Genomic DNA, 21,126 nt, shown 5'->3' with positions numbered 1-21,126 from the left:
ACCCAACGGACTTTTCTGTTTGCAGGGGCCTCATTCCTGGTCCTCTGACTGGAAGGAGAGGGTCTCCTGGGGTTTTCTGTGAGCATATGTGGTGCAGTTTGGAGACTGGGGCCTTCTTTTGGTCCTGGGGTGAATCCAGGGAAAAAAAGGAGCTCTAGGAAAACCTTTTTTGTTTTTGTTTTTGTTTTTGTTTTTTTGGTTACTCAGTTCTTTGAGATTATAATTCTTTAGACTAAATGTTTTATCTCTTATTAGTGGATATTAGTCTGGAACCTGATAAAACATTCCTTGAGAATTTCAGAATCATGAGGTTTATCACAGTCATAAAACCAGTGTCATAGAATTCCTAGGTATCCAAGGATGATGTTTGGGGAGATCAGCCTCTCTGCTGCAGCAGGAATCACTGGAAAGAATTATTGGAAAGAATTTGGAAACAGTTGGATGTGATGTGTAACAAGCATTTTTGTGTGAGATTGTTGAAATCAAACAAAGGAATTATTTTGTATCTGAATCTACTGACCTGAGTAGTTGCACCTGATTTGAATCTGTGAAAAGAGCCAGAGCTTGAACCAATATTATTAAGGTAGGTTAGGGAATTATGTGACCAGTAGGACATGAATCCCTCAGAAGTAGAGAAGTGTAAGGGGAAAATGTCACTAGGTTTCAGACAAAATCCAGGTGGATGGTTCTGAGCCAAATGTTTCTATTTATTAAGGAGCAGAGTGACTTCAGTTAATATCTAGATAAGTGAAGGCAAGCTTGTGAATCGGGTCCATTCCCCAACCTGTGTGGGCTTCCGTGGGGCAGAGGGAAGGAAGAGGCAGAGGAAGAGTGAGCCCAGGGAGTCGTCATGACAACCAGCAGCCCTGACATCCTGTGTAGTGCATCTGGGTGATTTTTAAAAATTAAGTGCTAGCTAAAAGGGGGCCTCTAATGAGCAAACATCAGGCCGATGCAAAAAGGAAGAGTCAACATCCCCTGCTGCCCCCAGAGAATTAGAGATAATGACAGAGAGAAACTATATTTCTTGGAAGGATGAGACAGAAGCTCTCCACAAATACTCCCTGTTGCTCTTCATTCCCTTCCTTTCTCATCACAGCCTCCATTTCACACAAAATTCCTAGTGAACAGGGTTTCAGGAGAAAACACTTGGATTTGTAGACGAGTGGATAAGAAATGAGGTAAAATGAACAGTAAGAAGATTGAATGCTAACATTGTAAAATGATTATAAGTCAATAAAAAATGTTAAAAAATAAAAAAAGAAAGAAAGAAAATCGAATGCTATTGGAAAAAGACAGTTTGGGCTATTCAGAAACCAGGAAGAATAATAGAATTTATTATACAATAAACTAATTTTGATGAGTACAGAAAGGAACTCGTACAGTGTCACTTCCATGAGCAAATAAAACAACTAAGCAGCTAAAATTTCAAGGAAGTTATAAATATTGCCTTTAGAGAGGTATTCATCACAGAACCATTTTTGTCATGTTTTTAATTTCTCAAGAATTAAAGCCAGTTTCTCTAAATATCCAGGAAGAAGAGGCAGTTCACTAAGCCAGAAATACCCAACTTTTATTCCATCTTTCAATGAAAGCAACCTTTCCCAAATAATAAGTATTGTATAAGGGCCCGATTTGCAAAGAAAGCAAGAGAACCCAGACTAGAGAGGAACCAGATGATCAGATACAGGATTACAGTGGATGAAAAGCTTTTAGAGGTGGCTGAGAGGCACTACAATGGAAAGAGGAACCTCAAATCCAGAAAATCATATATATTCCTTTTCATATTCTTTTTCATTATAGGCAATTACAAGATACTGAATATAGTTCTCCATGCTATACAGCAGGACTTTGTTGTTTATCTATTTTATATATAGTAGTTTGTTCTGCTAATCCCAAACTCCTAATTTATCCCTCCCCTCCCTTTCCCTCTTTGGTAACCATATATTTGTTTTCTAGGTCTGTGAGTCTGCTTCTGTTTTGTAAATAAGCTCATATGTATCTTTTTTTTTTTAGATTTCACATGTAAGTGATATCATGTGATATTTGTCCTCTGTCAGACTTACTTCACTTAGTGTGATAATCTCTAGCCCATCTGTGTTGCCACAAATGGCATTATTTCATTATTTTTTATGGCTGAGTAGTATTCCATTGTATATATAATAGCCCATCTCCTTTATACAGTCACCTGTCAATGGAAAATTAAGGTTGTTTCCATGTCTTGGCTGTTGTAAATAGTACTTTAGAGAAGTGTTCTTTTATGGGTAAAACTATCAAGTATAATTCTGAAATGTCAGTAGCAGATTTTATGACCTCAGGACACTGTGACAACTAAGCCATTGCCCATTGGCACAAAGAAGGAGAAAATGACCATAGAAATCAAAGGGAAAGCCTCAAACTCACCTGATGTCTTGGCAATAATTTTTTTAGATATGATACCAAAAACACAGACAAAAAAAAGTAAAAAACAAACAAGATACATTAAACTAAAAGCTTCTGAACTGCAAAGAAAACAATGGGTAAAATGAAAAAGCAGTCTACCAAAGGGGAGGAAATATTTGTAAAACATAAGTCTCAGAAGGGGTTAATATCCAAATATATAAGAAACTCATACAACTGAACAGCAAAAAACACAAACTACCCAATTAAAAAATGGGGCAAAGAATCTGAATGGATAGTTTTCCAAATAAGATATACAAATGGTCAGGTACACAAAACAGTGCTCAGCATGACTAATTAGTAGGGAAATACAAATCAAAACCAAAGTGATATATCAGCTTGTCAGGCTGGCTATTAACAAACGGTAAGAGATAACAAATACTAGTGAGGGTGTGGAGAAAAGGGAAAACTTATACGCTGTTGGTAGAAATAAAAATCGGTACAGCCATTATGGAAAATAGTTTGGTGGTTTCTTAAAAAATTAAAAATTAAGCTACAGTGTGACCCAGCAACCCCACTTCCTCGGAATTAAAATTGATATTGAGAAAAGATGCCATCACCCTCAGTAGTCACTGCGGCGACGTTCACAATTGCCAAGACATGGGAGCAACCCCAGTGTGTGTGTTTTCTAAACAACAAGGAAATCCTGCCATTTGCAACAACATGGATGTACCTTGAGGGCATCACATTAAGTGAAATAAGACAGACAGAAAGATACAAACACCATGTAGTATAAATTATATGTTGAATTAAAAGAAAAAGTCAAACTCACAGGAACAGAGAATTGAATGTGATTTCCAGGGGCTAGGGTGTATGGGAAATGGGGAGATGTTGGCCAAAGTGTACAAACTTTCAGATATAAGATGAACAAGTTCTGAGGATCTGATGGACAGCAGGGTGACTCTAACACTTGAACTGTGCTAAGAGAGGAAATGTTGAGTTTTACCACACACAAGTACATAAAAGGTATATATGTGAGGTGATGGATATGTTAATTAACTTGATCATGGTAATCATTTCACAATGTGTGTATATATACATATATATATATATATAAATCATCACATTATACACTTTAAATATACGTATTTATTTGTCAAATATATCAATAAAGCTGGAAAAAATTTTTTAATCACAAAAACATAGTGTAATGAAAATTAATAAACTTTACTACATACCAGAAATCTGATCAATCTCAAAAAGGTAATGTTGAGGAAAAAAGTAGGAATCACAGAAGAATACACGGAGTATGATAGTTCTATAAATTCCAAGCCTGCAAAACTGTACAATATATTATTGAGGGTTAGAAACACAGATGTAAAATGATAAAGGAAAGCAAGTGCATGAAACAGAACAAACTGCCGGAGAGCTGACGCTCATAGCGGCGAGATGGGAACAGGAAGGGGCACACATGGGGCTTGAGAGTCAAGGGCAATGCTTGATTCCTAATTTACACATATTCCATACATAGTCTTCTATCTATTAAGTATTTAATAAAAATCTGTTAACATTGTAAATCAGTATAATCACAATAAACCAAATAAACCAACCCTGTAGCCCAGGAGCCCTGGTGTTCCCTCTTTGCTCCTGGGCTCTGCAAATGCTGGGAAATACATGCCGATCACCTGCTGGACAGAGCAGGTGTGGAGGGCTGTGAAGTTTGGGGATGGGGCTTGGGTGCACTGGACAGAAGCTGCCCTGACTTGCCCCGAGAAGGAAAGGTGGGCAGAGGATGGAGAGCCCCTGGAGTACCAGATCCTGGAGAAAGGGCAACGCCCTGGTGTCAGTGAGACTTCTACTGGGAGCCAGGTGGCCACGGGGTCCTTCAAAGGCACTGCATCCAACAGGGTGTAAAGTAGGAGCTGAAGCCTCCTGGCTTTGCTTTCCCCTGCCCCCAATTCAGGCAAATGCAGCAGGGAAACTGAAGGAGTTAGTGTCTACCTTCCCACTTTTCAATTACCTGTTAAAATATTTTTTCCCTTGTTCTAGCCTCATTGGCTTTTAGTACAGCGTCTTATGCTGGATGCTCACGGGACCATGGATTGCACCTCATGAAACCTCAGCCTCCCACAGTAGCCCAGCGCTGTGCTGAACGCTGGGTCAAGCCTGCAGGCTCCTCGGCCCATCACAGTGGGGGAATTAATGAGGTAAGTAAGGTGGCTGGCACTGCTTGCGTTTTGAAGGCTGTAGGTTGTATTTGTCTTCAAAGCGATGGTGCCTGGGGGCATCTGGTTTCTGGTACTTGGGGCACAGTGGGGAGAAAGGCCAGTGATACCCAAGAGAGCCTTTCAAGTTCCTTCCTGCGTAGGGCAGTGCTTAGGTGTTACCAGGGGTAACAGTGCTCAGAGAAATCAGGAAAGCTCTTATCCAGAGGCGTGGGTAGTGCTTGGCAGTCCTGGTTGCAGGCTTCTAAAACAGTGGACCGACACGAGTGAGGGGGACCCAACGCCAGGGGTCCTTAGCCCTCGGAGGAGGAGGACACCTGGGGAGGCAGGGTCCTGATGGACCACAGTCACCGTGATCCTGGAACTCTCTGACCCCTCTTCCTTCTGACCCACCACTGACACGTTTGCCTCAAAGGTCATGGGATTCCTCCTCTTCTGAGTTAGATTTGTGCTTAGTAATCACCCAGAAGAGCTTCTCTTTCCACGGGGGACTTCCCGCCATAGGGGTGGGATGGAGGGGGCACACTCACCCCACATCACCCTTTGGTGGGGCCCATGCCTTACAGTGCAACAAGGGCTTAGAGTTTAGTTTAGAGTTTAGTTCCATCTGGGAACTCAGATGGAAGCCCCCACCCCAACACCATCAAAATGTGGCTGACATAATTTATTCAGCAAAACAAATATCTACCAAAGGCCAATGCTGACAAACTGGAGAGTCTAGATGACATGGGTAAATTCATTGAGAGATACACACTGCTAAATCTCTCTGAAGATAGAAGTAAGTGAAATGAATAGCTATATATATATATTAACAGAACTGAATCTGCAATTTAATAAAATCCTCTCGGGCTTCTGTTTTGAGTGAAAACGAAGCGGCAGGGATGGGATTTGCTCTTCTACCTTAAACAAGGAAAACCCAGAAATGTAATGCATGAAACAACGGTGGTCAGACATTGACAATAAGCAGCACAGGAGAGTCAGCTTAGAGAGAGGGGCCAGCGGAGCGGAGCCCAGTGACAGTCGCAGTTCACTGCCTGCAGACCTCCAGACTCCACACAGGGATGGGGAGCCCAGACAGAGCCCCGTGGACTCCCTGAGCTGACTCTTCAACTCCTCGGGGTTAGAAGTTCTGGAAAGTCGGGGTGGCTGGAGTTCCCAGGGCTGCGTACCAGTTGACAGGAGAGTGTCTCGGAGAGAGCCGCTGTGCAGGGGGCCCCCCAGCTGGGGCCCACGTCTGAGTACAGATCAGCAAATGCTTGTGAGGAAAACATCCAAGATTAAGAAAGGAACCACCCCAAAGAAGTAGTAGGAATAGTTCCCACCATCCAGAGTTAAGAATCCTCACAGGACAGGACCTGTGAGAGCACCAGGGTGGGGGCGGGTATCATCCCACCCGTGGGGAAAATCCAGCCCATTACAGGCTTCTCTGGTTTCTCCTAACGATGTGTAAGCAAGCCGTGAAAACCAGAGATTCTCCCAGAGGTAAAGCCACTTTCTGGCCTGGGACTGTGAATGTCCCCAAGTCCAAGCAGAGACAGAAAAAACTTGAGATTTCACCCACACACTTTGGACAACAGGGGACCTGTTTCTCCAGTTCCTCTGGCCTGAAAAAGGGGCTCTCTCTGGGGACAGGTCCCCGTGCCAAAGCTACCATGTCTGCCGTTTCCCTGTTGCCACTCACTGCACCTTTGTGACTGTGGCTGATCTTTTGGGGCAAGGCTGGAAGAGCAAAAGGAAAAAAACATAAAAAGAAAAAAAAATGACTTCCTCCCCCACTTTTGTGTTGGCAGGACCCTCTGGTTAGTCCTCTGGTGAGACACTGGGGGTTTATGGTTGAGCTTTGCTGTAAAGCTCATGCTGAACGGATGGGAACGTGGAGTCTCCCTTTGAATCAGCCAATGCCAGGAAAGAGAAGAAAAATAATTCCACGAAACTCACCTCCATTGTGGGTAATTACTCAAGTCTTAACTTCTCTCCTCATTTTATTTTCTATTTTTAATTTTTCACAGTCTTCTCATAGTTACTTTTTATGGTCAGTTCAGAGTTTTCAGCTGTAATCTGTAGGTGAGATAGACTATGGAGAATTTATTCCCTTTTGGCCAGTGCCAGAATCAATACAAAACTTTTAAGCACGCAGCAATTCGTGGACCTTCCCAAAGACGAGGGTGTTACTACATTGCTTACTAATCCCTAAGCAAGTATCTGAAAGTCTAGTTGTTTCTTTTCTACTACAACTGCACAGAAATAAATTTAACCCCCAGATTATTCCCCAACCAGCTTTCTCTTAGAGCAAAAGATGGAGAGATGGTCATATTCTAATTGACCTAATCTATTCGGTAAACTGAGGACTAAGGGAGGAATAGGATTTAGCCAGACCAGTGGAGGGAGAAGAGAATTCTACACTGCCCTTGAGTTTGACAGGGACTCTCTGGAAGGCGAGTCCTCTGTGCTTTGTGGTCATGCATTTGGCTGGATCTCCACACCGATATATGCTTTCATCTCTAGCAACTTCAGATAGCAAATGAAAAGTGCATATATCCTACCCAACATAATAAAAGAGATTACTTTTATTTAAATAAAATAGAAAAGACAACTGTACATAGTTAACACTCTCACCACTTAAAAAAAAAATAATGCAACCAATATATCCCCTGAAGGTAAAATGAAGTTAAACACAGTGAGGTTCAATTGATCCTCCCCATTCTAGAAGTCAGCAGGATAGGAGCCCCCTCAGCTATTAGAATTCCTAAGACCTTGGTCAGGTTTGTGACCTGTTCCTGGTCATCTGGGTCCACACCAAATGAAAGGTCTGAGAGGGGAATTGAAAGAGCACGAGAGGAAATTACAAATGAGGGCACTTCGGGCGACGTCAGCAAAGCTTATTAAACCACAGTCGTAATCTAGAAACACCCCTATCTGGCCCCGGGGTCAGTTTCTATTGTCATATAGAATAGTCAGGGGTTCAACAAAAAAGTATGAGACATATCATATGACAAAAAAAAAAATCAGTTTGGACAGACAAAGCAGTCTTCAGGGCCAGATTTGGATACAACACAAATGTTAGAACTACCAAAGAATTTAAAATAACTATGATTAGTATGTTAAAGGCTTTTATGAAACATGTAGACAGCATGCAAGATAGGTAATTTCAGGAGAGAGCTGAAAACAATAAGAATGGGTTAGATTAGAAACAGCAGGGCGGGTACAGCTCAAATGGCACAATGAAGGGCTTGAGGGACGGGGTGGGGTTGGAACGTTTACTGAGCAGTGGCTGCCTCCCTCGTTCATCCACAGCTCCAGGATTAAAGGGAACACTGCATTTTTCTGCGCACTCCTTTTTGTGTTTGTGAAAGAGGAGTGCATGGATGAAAAAGGGATCTCAGGCAGGATGTGTCATTTTCGACAAAATCAATTGAACCACCACAAAACCTGCAGAAGCAGCCAGGATTTGGCGAGAATGGCCGGCCGCCTGCCCGGGCCTGGAGGGTCCCATTCCCCCCGCAAGGCTAAGACATCCTTGTTGACTGCGGAAGCGCAAAGCATCAGTGGAGGGTGCGGGTCTGCATCTCGCCAGAGCGAGAGAAAAGCTCAAAAGGCCTCGATCCGTAAATCAACACCTCCTTTTCCAATTGGAATGGATTCAAATTCGACCTGGAATCCACCGGCTCAGGGGCGCACCGCCACCTCCTCCCTCCTGGGGTGGAGGCAGCCTAGCCCACAAGCCTGCAAGTAGGGCTCCATCTAATCCCACGTCCAAGGCCCTTTGCACAACAACTCTCTGGCGCTGACTAGTGACTTGGATCTCCCTGGAGAGGACGAGGAGTGTATTCGAGGGGCAGTTTGGGCGGACTCTTAATCTGGGCTTCATAAAAATAATCTGACATGGAATATTTTTTAAAGACATAGAATTTTTAAATTAGATGACTATGTCAGAAATTCTACTGATGAAAAAATAGTTGTTTGGATTGAAGTTATGGCCTGATGGCTCCCCTATATGAAACCCCTAATTCCAGAACTCGTTGCTGTAAATTACTTAATAAGAAAATGCATGAAAGAGTAAAGACAGAGTAGCAAGTTTTGTCCAAAATGACTTAAAAATGACAGAGCCTGGAAATGAGTTAAATGAATTTGGGTTATAGAAAAGTTGAGCACATTTCCACACAAGACGTCTTTTTTTCATAAAGAAGTAAATATCATTATCTTAAGAATATATAAAGATAAATTTATTTCACACGGTCTTACTATGAACAATTTGTCTCCTCTTTCATGAATTTGATATTGTATGCTTTTCTTAAATCGATTCGATTATTTGTATTTACTCTTTACCTGTTTAGAAAGTTTTCACTGTATTGATTGTTACCTTTTAAAATATCAAGGAATTCTACCTTTTCACAATAACTATGATTTTTTTCTGTTAAAAAATCAATGTGTCTAGTAAAAAATGTAAGTGGTGCTACAGAAAAATACTGAATCAAAGATAGTAAATAAAGACTTAATGTCCACGGATCAGGCAAAAGCCGTTCAGGTGAACCCCTCCAGCCCAAAGTCCTGGCCCCTGGGCAGAGGTGAGAACAATGGGCTGCCCTCAGACCCTTCCGACCCTGCAGGTCTGGAGACTCTCAGCCCCAGGCTGTCCTCGGGTTCAAGGGCGCTGCGTGGAGTCCCCGTGGGAGCTTAGGCTCTGCCCAGGTTCTGGCATCATCGCTGCCTGGAGCCGCCTCCTTCCCAAGAAACCCTCCCTCTCAGAAGAAGGCGTGCATTTTCAGGAGAAGGTGTTCCAGCGGCGGCTGGGAGCGTCCAGGGCCATCGCAGGGGTCAGTGGGTACCCGCCCGAGGGAGGAGCGCTGGGCGCGGCAGCGCTCGGGACACCCGGATCCCAGGAGCTACGCGAGGGATGCGTGCCGCCCCTTCAGCGTGCCAGATCCCACGCCGGCCTGGGAAGGATCTTAACTACTGTCGGGCCAGGGGTCGCCGACGCAGGGAAGGGAGTTAGGAGGACGTGGATGGCCATGGAGGACAGTCATTTTCCAGGATGTGAAACGGGATGTTCTTAAGGAGCCCAGAAATCTTTTTGTCCCCAAGGGCCTGGAGGTGCCAAGGAGTCTGGGATGTCCCTGAGGACACTGGGCGCGGAACTGAGGTGATTCGAGTGTCAGAACAGAGGTCGAGTCTGTGGGCGGTGTCTGCGTGTCCTGGTGATATTTGACCCTGGAAGCAGAGGCGCGGGACCATTAAATTGGCGGGGATTCGCCAGACCTTTGTGACTGCGACCTCAGCTCGGGCTCCCTTATCTAGCTCTGCCGGCGCCTAACGCCTGAGGGTTCCGCGTGCCCTTCTGCTCTTCCTGCGTGAGGCCCCAGGCGGGCTCCTTTCCCAGCGCGTCCCGCAGGCACAGGGGACCCCAGGGAGCCGCCCGCGCAGGACAGACGTCCCAGGCGAGGTGCGGCCGGCAGGGGGCAGGCGAGCGGCGGGAGGGTGCTCCCAGCGCAGGTCTTCCTCTCCGGTAAACACAGCGGGGAGTTCCTGATTTAAAAAACAAGCAAACAAACACAACAATCTCTGACTATTATACTGTTTATCTTAGTCTATTTCTTTAAGTAATAATCTATTAACAAGTGCTGACTGCCGTATAAAATATGAAGGAGAAGAAAACTTATGCCAAATGCTGGCAAGGATGTGGAGTAACAAACTCTTGTTCGTTGCTGGTGGGAATGCGACATGGTACAGCCGCTTGGGAAGACAGTTTGGAGGTTCTTACAAAACCAAACATGCTTTTGTCCAGCAGTCTCTCTGTTATTTGCATAAAGGAGTAGAAAATAACCCTACCAAAAACCTGTACACGGATGTTTGCAGCAGCTTTATTCGTAATTGGTAAAACATGGAGGCTACCAAGATGTCCTTCAGTAGGTGCAGGGAAAAATAAACCATGGTATATCCAGACAACGGAATGTTATCAGTACTGAAAAGAAAGGCGCTAACAAGCCACAAAAAGATGCGGAGGAATCCTACTGCATACTATACTAAGTGAAAGAAGCCAATCTGAGAAGGCTACATGCTGTATGATTCCCACTTTATGACATTCCGGAAATGGCGAAACTATGGAGACAGTAAAAATATGAGTGGTTGCCAGTGGTGGAGGGAGGGAGGGTGGAGCACAGACAACTTTCAGGGCAGTGAAAACTCTGTATATACTATGAAGGTGGATGCGTGTCAGTAAACATTTATTCAAACTCATAGGATGCATAGCAACAAGTAAGCCCTAATGCACACCATGGATTTGGTGATAATGTGTCAATGTAGTTTCATTGACTGTAACAAATGTACCTCTTTAGTGCAGAATGTTGCTTGTGGGGGAGGCTGCGCATGGGGGGGGGCAGGTTATGGGAATCCCCTTATTTCCACTCAATTTTGCTAAGAACTTAAAACTGCTCTAAAAAAAAATTTTAAATCTATTTTAAAAAAATTTAGAGGTTGCCTTTAGAAATCAAGTGTGTCAATGGCCTCAAAATTCTGGCCTATTTACAGTAAAACATCCAAAATAATGATTTCCTTGAAGAGACAATGAGATTGAATATGATCAGTTAAAACAAAATCAACTTATTTTTCATATGTTTTTAAAAATGCATAACTACATATTTGCTTGAAAAATATCACCCAGATAGAAATCATTGTTAATCCACAATATTTTCCAGTCTCCCACTGATGCATCTTAATTTAATATTTTCTTAAGAATGTATGCCCCAAATGAGAAATCTAATTATTTTTATTCTCACCAGTCTTCCAGAAACAAGTAGTTAATATTTAAATACTGCAAAAATAGAAAAAATAACAAAGTTAATTAAAAAACCAGTTTCTTTTAATTAAAAAAACTTTTAATACTAGTTAAAGATAGAGAAAAAAAGACTTCTACTTCTTAAGATGGAGTAGTGGAGACTGGGTTCACCCTCCTGAATGATGCAGAACTGCACGAATTTGTGTCTTCTAGATACATACCCACGTTATAATGAATACATGAATATACACACACACACAAATGTGGAACACCAGAAGTTATAATTACATGGGTAAGTATGACTTTTTCTTGTGGTATAAAACCCTTTTTAAAATAACTGATTATTTAAACAAAAATTGTAACAGTGTTATGAAGGTTTCATAATCTATGTAAATGTGAAATATATAACAAACGTTAAAAAGTTTGGGAGAGGGGAGGGTGTAGCTCAGTGGTAGAGTACTGCTTAGCTTTCTGACCTGACCAGCGACCCGGATACATTGTACAGTAACTCAGTGTGTACGGGGCAGTGTGAATGGTGTGAACCCGTCTGAATAGTACAGTCATAAAATGATACATGCCACATTGTTAAACCCCGGTTGCCAGTGGGTGTCAAAATTATTGCTTTGTTTTATTTATTATTTTTATTGGCTTTTTAATTTTCTTCTTTCTGTTTTTCTTCTTTCTTATCCATGCTTTCTTATTTTTATCTTCTATTTGTCTCTTTTTAAGGTTCTTTTTAAGAAGTGAAAGAAAAAATTAGACAACAGGGTTGGGGGAAGCGATCCCCACTGACCAAGTATACTAAGGTCGAAGCAACCCTGACATGAGTAAACAGAGAGGGAAGTTGAACTTTGCTGCGGCAAACCCTCCCCTTGTGGGAATGCAGGCACAAGCCCTTTCTCCAGGTCGGGCTAGATGCTCACCGAGAATTGCTCTCCTGATTGCCCTCCAAGCATTAAACACCAGTGAATTTAAAATATGCATGGAGGGGGAGGGTATAGCTCAGTGGTAGACTGCATGCCTAGCATGCATGAGGTCGTGCGTTTAAATCCCAGTACCTCCATTAAATCAATCAATAAACCTAATTATACCTCCCCCCATTAAAAAAATTAAATTAAAAAAATTAAACATCCAAGAAACCCAAAATCTTCAAGTATCTATATTGTTAAATTAATTCCACAAATTGATGATTCGATTGGGCTGAACACTCAATATGTTCCAGGTAAGATATTATTGTTTACAAACATTGTCTTATTTGAGCCTCCCAAGCCCTCTCTGGGCCAGAGTTATGTTCCCTTGTTACTAATAAGGAAATAGAGCCAGTGAATTTTAAAACACTTTCTAGAGGCCCTCCACCAATAAGTGGCCTCCTTTAACTTTCAGACTCGAGCACACATTTTAACTTAAGCACATAGCAACTTAAAGTATTTGAAGTCAGGGCAAACACTTCCATAAGCTTCACTTTTAGTAGAGGCCTGATCTTCCAATAAAAGGTGGGTCAAATTCAGTTACCCAGTTCACACTGTAAGTATCCAGACCCACTGCCTCTCCCCTCTTCTTCCATGCTCTCTAGTCTGAAATGCAATCGTGATGACATAATGCATTCTAAAGCATATTTACCTGCTATTTTCAGATTTTTCTGTTCTCCTGTGGACCCAAGCTACCTGGGGTAGACTCCCAGGTCAATTACTTAATAGCTGTGTGACTTTGGACAAGTTGCTGACCCTCTCTGTAACTCTCTCCTCCTTGGTAAAGCTTATTATTTGTAATAATAACAGGACCTCTTTCTTCAATGGATTGAGATAATTAAATTAGTCAATGCTCAACTCGTGCTACCTTCTTCATCATTTTGTTTCTTACCTACACTGATGTGGGTTTTTTGTTTGCTTGTTTTTGCTAATGAGGGAAGGTAATTAGATTTGTTTGTTTGTTTGTCTGGAGGAGCTGGGGATTGAACCCAGCACCTTGTGCATGCTGAGCAAGCACTCTACCACTGAGCTGTACCCTCCCCCACTGAGCTGTACCCTCCCCCATACTGTTTATTTTTAATGCACTCAAAATCTGGTAAAGTAACTTCCCCCTTATGACTTCTTTTCAAAAATTTCCTGGCCATTCATGTACCTTCTCCCATAATGATTAGCTGAACACATTTTTTTAGAATCCCTGACCCATAGAAGGCTGAGAGCCCATCTAGATAGCCTCCTGAGAACCTCTTCTTCACCTGCACCCCTCTCTTCCCTCCAGGGAATTACCTTCATCGGACCAGTTCCCCTGAGGGAGTCCTGCCCCACCCGCACTGCCCCATGAAGGCTTCTCGAAGGCCCCAGGGTAAGCACCTCCGGGGAGATTTGTCAGATTTGTCGAATGTCTATCTGCATAGTCGGGGTGCTGGTAGCTGTTGGAGTCTCGTCCTTTCGCTCCTTCTTTGGGTTCACAGAACTGTTGGGAGACAGATGCCTGACAGAAAAAAAAATATCTGACTTCCTGGGTAGACTTACCTGCAAAATGAGCAAACTTATTGTATTAAAATATTAGACAATAAAACACAAAGATAGTAAAATGATAGTGACACACACAGAACTCCAGTGGTCACTGTTAAGAGTGTGAAAGAAGGGGATGTAAGCGGTGAAGCTGACACACAAAAGTACGGCGTGTGGAGATTCATTGTCGTACAACGCAATCACGTTACAGATCCTTCTGTCTCAAGGATTCCTTGTTCTACCCTTTTGAGCCACAGCCAACGCTGTCATTCTTCCTGTGCCTAACCCCTCGCCGCTACTCATCTGCTCTCCCCCTCTACAAATTTGTCATTTCAAGAAGTTTTGATAAATGGGAATATATAGTATGAAACATTTTGAGACTGACTTTTTAACTCAGCATAATTCCCTTGTGATCCACCCGAGTTTTGCATGTATTTATACTGTGTTCCTTTTCATTGCTGAGTAGTCTTTCATGGTATGGAGGTACCATGGTTGGTTTGACCGCTCACCCATTGAAGGACAGTTGAGTTGCTTCCAGTTTACGGCTATTGTGAAGATAAACTATATACTATACACATTCATATATGTGTGTGTGTCTGTGTTTGTGCAAACATAAACCTATTTCATATCTCCAGAATAAATGTCCAAGAGTTCCAAAGATGGGTCATAGTTTTGTCAGAAATTGCCATCCTCTTTTCCAGACACACTGTACCATTTTGCATTCCCACCAACAACGTGTGAGTGATCTGGTTCCTTTACATCCTTGCCAGCATTTGGTGGTGGTACTATTTTGGCCATTCTGAAAGATGCGCTGTGACATCTCAGTGTGGTTTCACTGTGCACTTCTGTAAGGGCTAATGATTTTTACTATATTTTTCTGTGCTTATGTAAGCATCTGTATCATTTTCAGTAAAATGTCCATTCATGCCTTTCGCCTAGTTTCTAATTGAATAGCTTGTTTTCTTACTGTTGAGTTTTTAGAACTCTTTATGTGTTCTAAATTCAAGTCCCTTGTCAAATAATGTGATGTCTAAAATGATTTATCCTAGTTTATAATTTGTCTTTTCAAAATATCTACAGGGTCTTTCCCGGGGAGGAGTTTTTAATTTTGATGAAGTCCAATTTAATTTTTTTTTCCTTTCTGTGGATTGTGATTTTTGTTGTCAAGCCTAAAATTTTGCTGAGCATTGGCTCCCCAGGATAGTTTTTCTATTTTTTTTTCTTTGAAGTTTTATAGTCTTACATTTTGCATTTAAGACTGTGATCCATTTAAGTTATTTTTTGTACAAGGTGTGAATTTAGGTCAAGGTTCATTTTTGTGCCTATGAAGACCCAGTTGCTCCAGCACCATTTGTTGAAAAGGCTATTCTTCCCCCTTTGAATGGTTTATGCACCCTTTTAAGAAATCAGTTGGGTATATTTGTGTGGACCCATTGTTTTTTAATAAAATTAAAACTTAATATTCATCAATTATGGCAGTTTAATATTTTTAAATAAAATATACTTCTGAAAATAGAATAAAACATTTTCCCAAGTCAAATGGGCCAATATGCATAATGCTGCTTCCTTTAAAATATTAAAATGGAAAATAATTTAAGCCACTAAAATGATCAGCCAAGACTATACGTACTAAAAACCTATTGAGTTGTATTGCTTTTTTCTATACATTAGAATTTGTTTTAAAATGCCCATTATAATCCTTGAATAAACAGTCTCTTTGTTCAGCGGCTGAAATTGATGCACTACCGCCACCTGGTGGAAATAGCCTCCTTTTACAGGCTATTATTAAAAGCACTGAAGGTGTGTAATCCTTGCAGGAGCCATTTCCTGCTTTCCCAGTTTCTTAAATCTGTTGTAACTTCAGATCTTTTTTCCTTTCTTAAAAATAGTCATAGATGTTTGCCTCAAGAAATTTTATTTGTGGTAATATATTTTAATAGATAGTTTAATTTATTAAATAATGTGTCAGATATTAATCATTCTGATTAAAATTAAAACTACAAGCAGAATTTTTTTCCTATGAAAATAAAAGTTGATTCTAAAAGTTATATAAACATTAGAAGTGTTAAAAAATATACCAATTAATCTTGAAGAACATATTTTGAAGGAATACACAGTCAAGTAATATTTGACAAGGGACTGAAGAATATTCAATGGAAAAGAGAGTTTCTTTAATAAATGGTGCTGGGGAACCATGTTCAATATCTTGTAGTAACTTATGGTGAAGGAGAATGTGAAAACAAATATATGTGTGTTCATGTATGACTGAAGCATTGTGCTGTACACCAGAAATTGGCACAATATTGTAAACTGACTATACTTCAATAAATAAATACACACACACACACACACACACACACACACATATATATACAAGAAAAATCCTTTTAAATGGTGCTGGGGAAATTGGATACTCACATGTAAAAGAATGAAACTGGACCCCTGCCTCACACCACTCATAAAAACTAATTAGGAATGGATTAAAGACATAAATATAAGACCTGAAACTCCTAGAAAAAAACACTAATAAAAAGTTCCTTGACGTGAGTCTTGGCAGTGATTTTTTTTTTTTTTTTTTGGCTATGACACCTAAAACACAAGCAACAAAATAGAAAACAAGTGGGACTACATCAAACTAAAAGCTTCTACACAGCAAAAGAAACAATCAACAAAGTGAAAAGACAACTACAGAATGGAAAAATGTATTTGCCAACCATGTATCTAATAAGGGGGTTAACATCCAAAATATATCATAAACTTAACAGCAAAAAATAGTAACAACAATAATCAAATTAAAAATGGACAAAAGACTTGAATAGACTTTTTTCCAAATAAAATATATGAATGACCAACAGGTACAGTATGAAAAGAAGCCTAACTTCACTAGTCATTAGGAAAATGCAAATCAGAAGCCATAATAAGATACCACCTCATGCTTGTTAGACTGGCCATCAGCAAAAGATAAGAGAACAAGTCCTGGCCAGGATGTGAAGAAAAGGGGACCCTTGTGTCCTGCTGGAGGGATTGTGAACTGGGTACAGCTACTGTGGAAAACAGTACAGAGAAAGAGATCAGATTTGTAGTTACCAGAGGCGGCAGGTGGGGAGCAGGGGGAACTGGAAGAAGATGGCCAAAAGCTGCAAACTTCCGGTTATAAAGAAATACTAGGGATGTAATGAACCATACGATGTAGTCAACACGGCTGTGTGATATACAGGAAATTTAAGGGAGTAAATCGTAAGAGTTCTCATCACACGGAAAAACATTTTTCTTTCTTTTTTTTGCTTTTTCTTTTTATTGCATCTGTATGAGATAATTGATGCGAACTAAACTTATTGTAGTAGTCATCTTACAAATATGCATTTTTCACCTTGAACTTATGCAGTGATACATGTCAATTATATTTCAATAAAACTGGGGGGGAAGCAAAGGATGGGAAGTTATGTAAACCTATTTTGAAATCATTTAAAAACTCAAGGCTTTGTGCTAACAAATTCTTAAACATGATATACATGTATTTTCTGATTAAGTTATATTAAAATTTTTTATTAAAAAATAATAATAAAGTCTACCTTTTCGATAAAGCAAGGCAAAGGCTTCTTGGCCAGTCTGGATGGGGCCTGTGAACGCCATGCTCAGGGACCATGTGGTGGATGAAGTAGTTCCTGTGTGGCAAGAATTGTCTGCATGGCTTGTTCTGAGTAGGGTTTAAGATTTCTGGGGCAAGAAGCAGGAAAAAAGTCAGTGTTCATCCAAGAAGAAAAATGTCCTCTGAATTTTCCTACTTGGATTCTGTGAACTGAAGCCTGACGTGTATTATAACATAACTACTTATTACAATTATTATAATAAATGTTAACATTTGAGTAATGATATTGCCAAATATGAAAGGGAGAAAGTACTGTTTTACCACGACACGTTTTGGGAAATAGAGGCTCATGTGTATAAGCCTGTCTTCCAATTAACCTGTCAGGTTACTTACCCTCAAATCCATTCCATTAAAAAATACGTGTGTGCTAATTGAGATTAACTTCTAACCCGACAGAGAAAGACAGTGGATCTTGGCTGAGTCCACGGTTTCTGGCGTAAGTGACTGTGCCTGTAACGTAGGAAGGAAAGCAGCAATCTTTTTTCCTTTTTCTTTTTTTTAAACAGCATTGTTGAAGCATGATTGACATACACTCAACTGCCCATTTTTAAACTGCACAATTCGGTAAGCTTTGACATGTGTATACGTGGTAAAAACATCATCGCAATCAGTATAGCACACACCCATCGCCTAAAAGCTCCCCTGGCCCTCCACGTTGCTCTTTGCAGGCAGCCACTGATCTGCTTTCTGTCACTAGAGATAGTTTGTATTTTCTAGAACTGTATATAAATGGGTCAATCAACGAATGTTGCTTGCAGAACAGAACCTAACAGATACCAAAAGCTGGGCCAATAATGATGTAGGTTACAGGTGATACGGTCCACAAGAGAAGTTTGTTTTTTTTTTAAAATACAGCGGTATTTTGTTATACTCTATATTGCAGATTAAATTACATGGTACCTCATTTTTTTTTCTTTTGGTATAAAAAACACTAAATTATACTGTGGATATGAACGTCCGTGACTTCATACACTTTTAGTTATCATATTTCTGAAAATTCTTATTGATATTTATCCCTTTAAAAAGAAACACCAAAAGAACCCTATTTTGATAGAGAAGGAATTTGAAAATGAAAAAAAAAAAGCCAAATCAACTTTTAAAGGACTTTTAACTGTTTAGAAATATGGAATAGAGAATAATCAACTTCTTTTCTTTTTTTTTCCATCTGTTGCCCCGTCTTCTGAGACATCCAAACTTCTCCACACTGGAAATAAAATTGTATGAAATTATTATTACTCTAAGTTTGTAAATATTTGCAAATTGGACACAGAAGTTTGCAAAATTGTCAGTTTACATTTTTATCTAAATTGGACAGATTTGGGTAACTCACTCTAATTTTCTTCTCTAGTGAGGAGTCTCTCTAATTTTCTTCTAAATGCATACAATGTGTATATATGAATGTGTGTATTGTGCTTTTTCCACCAATTAAAAGTAGACTGAGTGGGAAGTGAATTGCTTTGTCTCTTCAAAATGAATGGAGTTGCACTTCAGTTAAATTCCTGTCTAGAGTCTGCCACCCAGGCTTTGTGAATGAGGCAGACCGGGATTCCTTCCAGTTCAATGGCCTGAGCCCCTGACAATGACTTTCCCAACCCAGAGATCATTCTGTGAAGGCATGCTACCTGCTGCTCCCCGGAAGAGCCGAAACCACTGAATCCCTGTCATTTGACGTCTTCTAAATACAGGACTTCAAAAAGTCAACAACATGAGTAAGTTGAGAAGAATAAACCCTCACTTTTAAATAAATTTTGCACAGTTTGCGTAACTGTATTCTTATAGAACAAATGCCAGTAACTGTAAATCCCTGCCCCCTAGGGTATTAGTAGAAAAACCCTCAGTTCAGGTGTCCTGAGGACTGTCTTGTCGCCTGGGTTTCTGGTTCAAGCCCTCTTCCTTTGTTTGATCTGTTTGTCCTGGTATCTGGTCTCCTTCTGTGTCCGTATGATATGCCCTAAGCTGGCGATAACACTGTATCAGAGCTGATATACCAATTGCAGAGGTGATTGTAATAGAAGATTCATGTAGAACAATTTAATTGAATGTTGAAAGGCTCACAAACTTGCAAAAAGTTGCAATCTAGTGCAAAGATTATTTCTTTTTCCAAAACCATTGAAGAGTAAGTTGTTGACCCCAAAACCATGACCACTGAATACTGTAGCAGGTATTTCCTATAAATAAGGGATTATTCCCACATAACCACAATACAACCATCAAGGTCAGAAATTTAACACTGATGCCTTACTGTCACTTTATCCTTAGACCCTAATCCGTAGTTGCCAGTTATCCCAATAATGTCCTTTACAACAAAAGCATTCAATTCAGAAGCTCGAGTTCCATTTATTTGTCATGTCTCTTTAGTTCATTTATTTCAGAACAGTTCAAATCTTAACTTTCACACCCTTGATAATTTTGAAAATGAAGGGCCAGATATTTTGTAGAATCTCTTAAAATGATTTTGTCTGTTTCCTCATAATTATAAATAGATTATGCATCTTTGGCCAGAAAATCACAAAAGTGGTGCTGTCTAATGATGCATGATTTTGATGGACCCATTACTGGTGACGTTTATTTAGATCACTTGTTTAAGGTGGTGTCTGCCAGGTTTCCCCACTTAAAGTTACTTTTTCCCTTTTGATTTAAATATATAAGTGGCTATGTATTTGGAAGCTATGGAAATAGCATATTTCTCATTAAATTTATTCATTTATTTATTATTATTTCAATTTATTCATTGATAACCATTTGGACTCATGATTTCCAGTTTTATTCAGTGAGTTATAATTAGCTACATGCACTGTTTATTTTGGTGTCAAATTATCCCAGATTTGATCAATGGCAGTGCCTTCAGGATGCTCTCCCTGTCCTTTTGACATGTCTCCATCATTTCTTGAGCATTTCCTTAATTAATGGCATAACAGGATGTTCCAGACTTATCTTGCATTTCCTGTGCCACAGCTCTGGGATAAACCATTTCTCCAAAGATCCTTGATCCATTGAGTGGAAAATGATACTTAGAAGCCAAGATAAAGAAGATTAATGTGTTCACTGCTACTGGAATATGGTTCTGCCAGGTCCTCTCAGCAGACAAAGCTAAAAACATATGTGTATATGTTTTTTGTTCGTTTGTTTTTTTAGATTCCACATAAGTGAGATTATATGGTATTTAACTTTTCCTGTGTGACTTACTGACTTATTTCACTTAGCATGATGTCCTCAAGGTCCATCTATGTTGTCATAAATGACAAGATTTCATTCTTTTTATGGCTTAATTATATATATGTGTATAGAGATACATATATATATAGTGTGTGTGTGTATATATATATATATATGTTTTCTTTATCCATTTATTCATCGATGTACATTTTAGTTGCTTCCATGTTTTGGCTACTGAAAATAATGCTGCAGTGGACATGGGGGTGCAGATGTCTTTTCAAATTAATGTTTTTGTTTCTTTGGATAGATACAGAAGTGGAATTGCTGGATCATATGGTAATTCTATTTTTAACTTTTTGAAGAGTCGTTTTCATTACAGGTGAACACCCTTTCCCAATGCCTGCAAAGCAAGTATCCAAAGCAATTTTTAAAGTCAAAGGTGAATAGTAATCATCTCACTCTAAA

The 21,126-nt window shown here is 40.2% G+C and overlaps 1 protein-coding gene and 1 long non-coding RNA gene across 2 annotated transcripts in view; one reads left to right on the top strand and one right to left on the bottom strand.

Moving 5' to 3' along the window:
• UBTFL1 (upstream binding transcription factor like 1) overlaps positions 1 to 21,126 on the bottom strand; it is a 34,858-nt gene that overhangs the window by 10,795 nt on the left and 2,937 nt on the right. The window contains exon 2 of the mRNA XM_006219350.3: positions 17,429 to 17,573. The gene's annotated coding sequence lies outside the window, so the exon portion shown is untranslated. The remainder of the gene's footprint in view (positions 1 to 17,428; positions 17,574 to 21,126) is intronic.
• Positions 382 to 20,639, top strand: LOC140698654 (uncharacterized). Its single transcript, XR_012076451.1, has 6 exons — positions 382 to 583; positions 4,429 to 4,586; positions 6,395 to 6,553; positions 13,621 to 13,704; positions 19,103 to 19,214; positions 20,461 to 20,639. It is a non-coding gene; the product is annotated as an uncharacterized lncRNA (long non-coding RNA).

The sequence above is a fragment of the Vicugna pacos genome, chromosome 10, assembly GCF_048564905.1.
Source record: "Vicugna pacos chromosome 10, VicPac4, whole genome shotgun sequence".
Lineage (NCBI taxonomy): Eukaryota > Metazoa > Chordata > Mammalia > Artiodactyla > Camelidae > Vicugna > Vicugna pacos.
The sequence above is the reverse complement of the archived record's forward strand: the minus strand, read 5'-3'. Positions and strand labels throughout refer to the sequence as shown.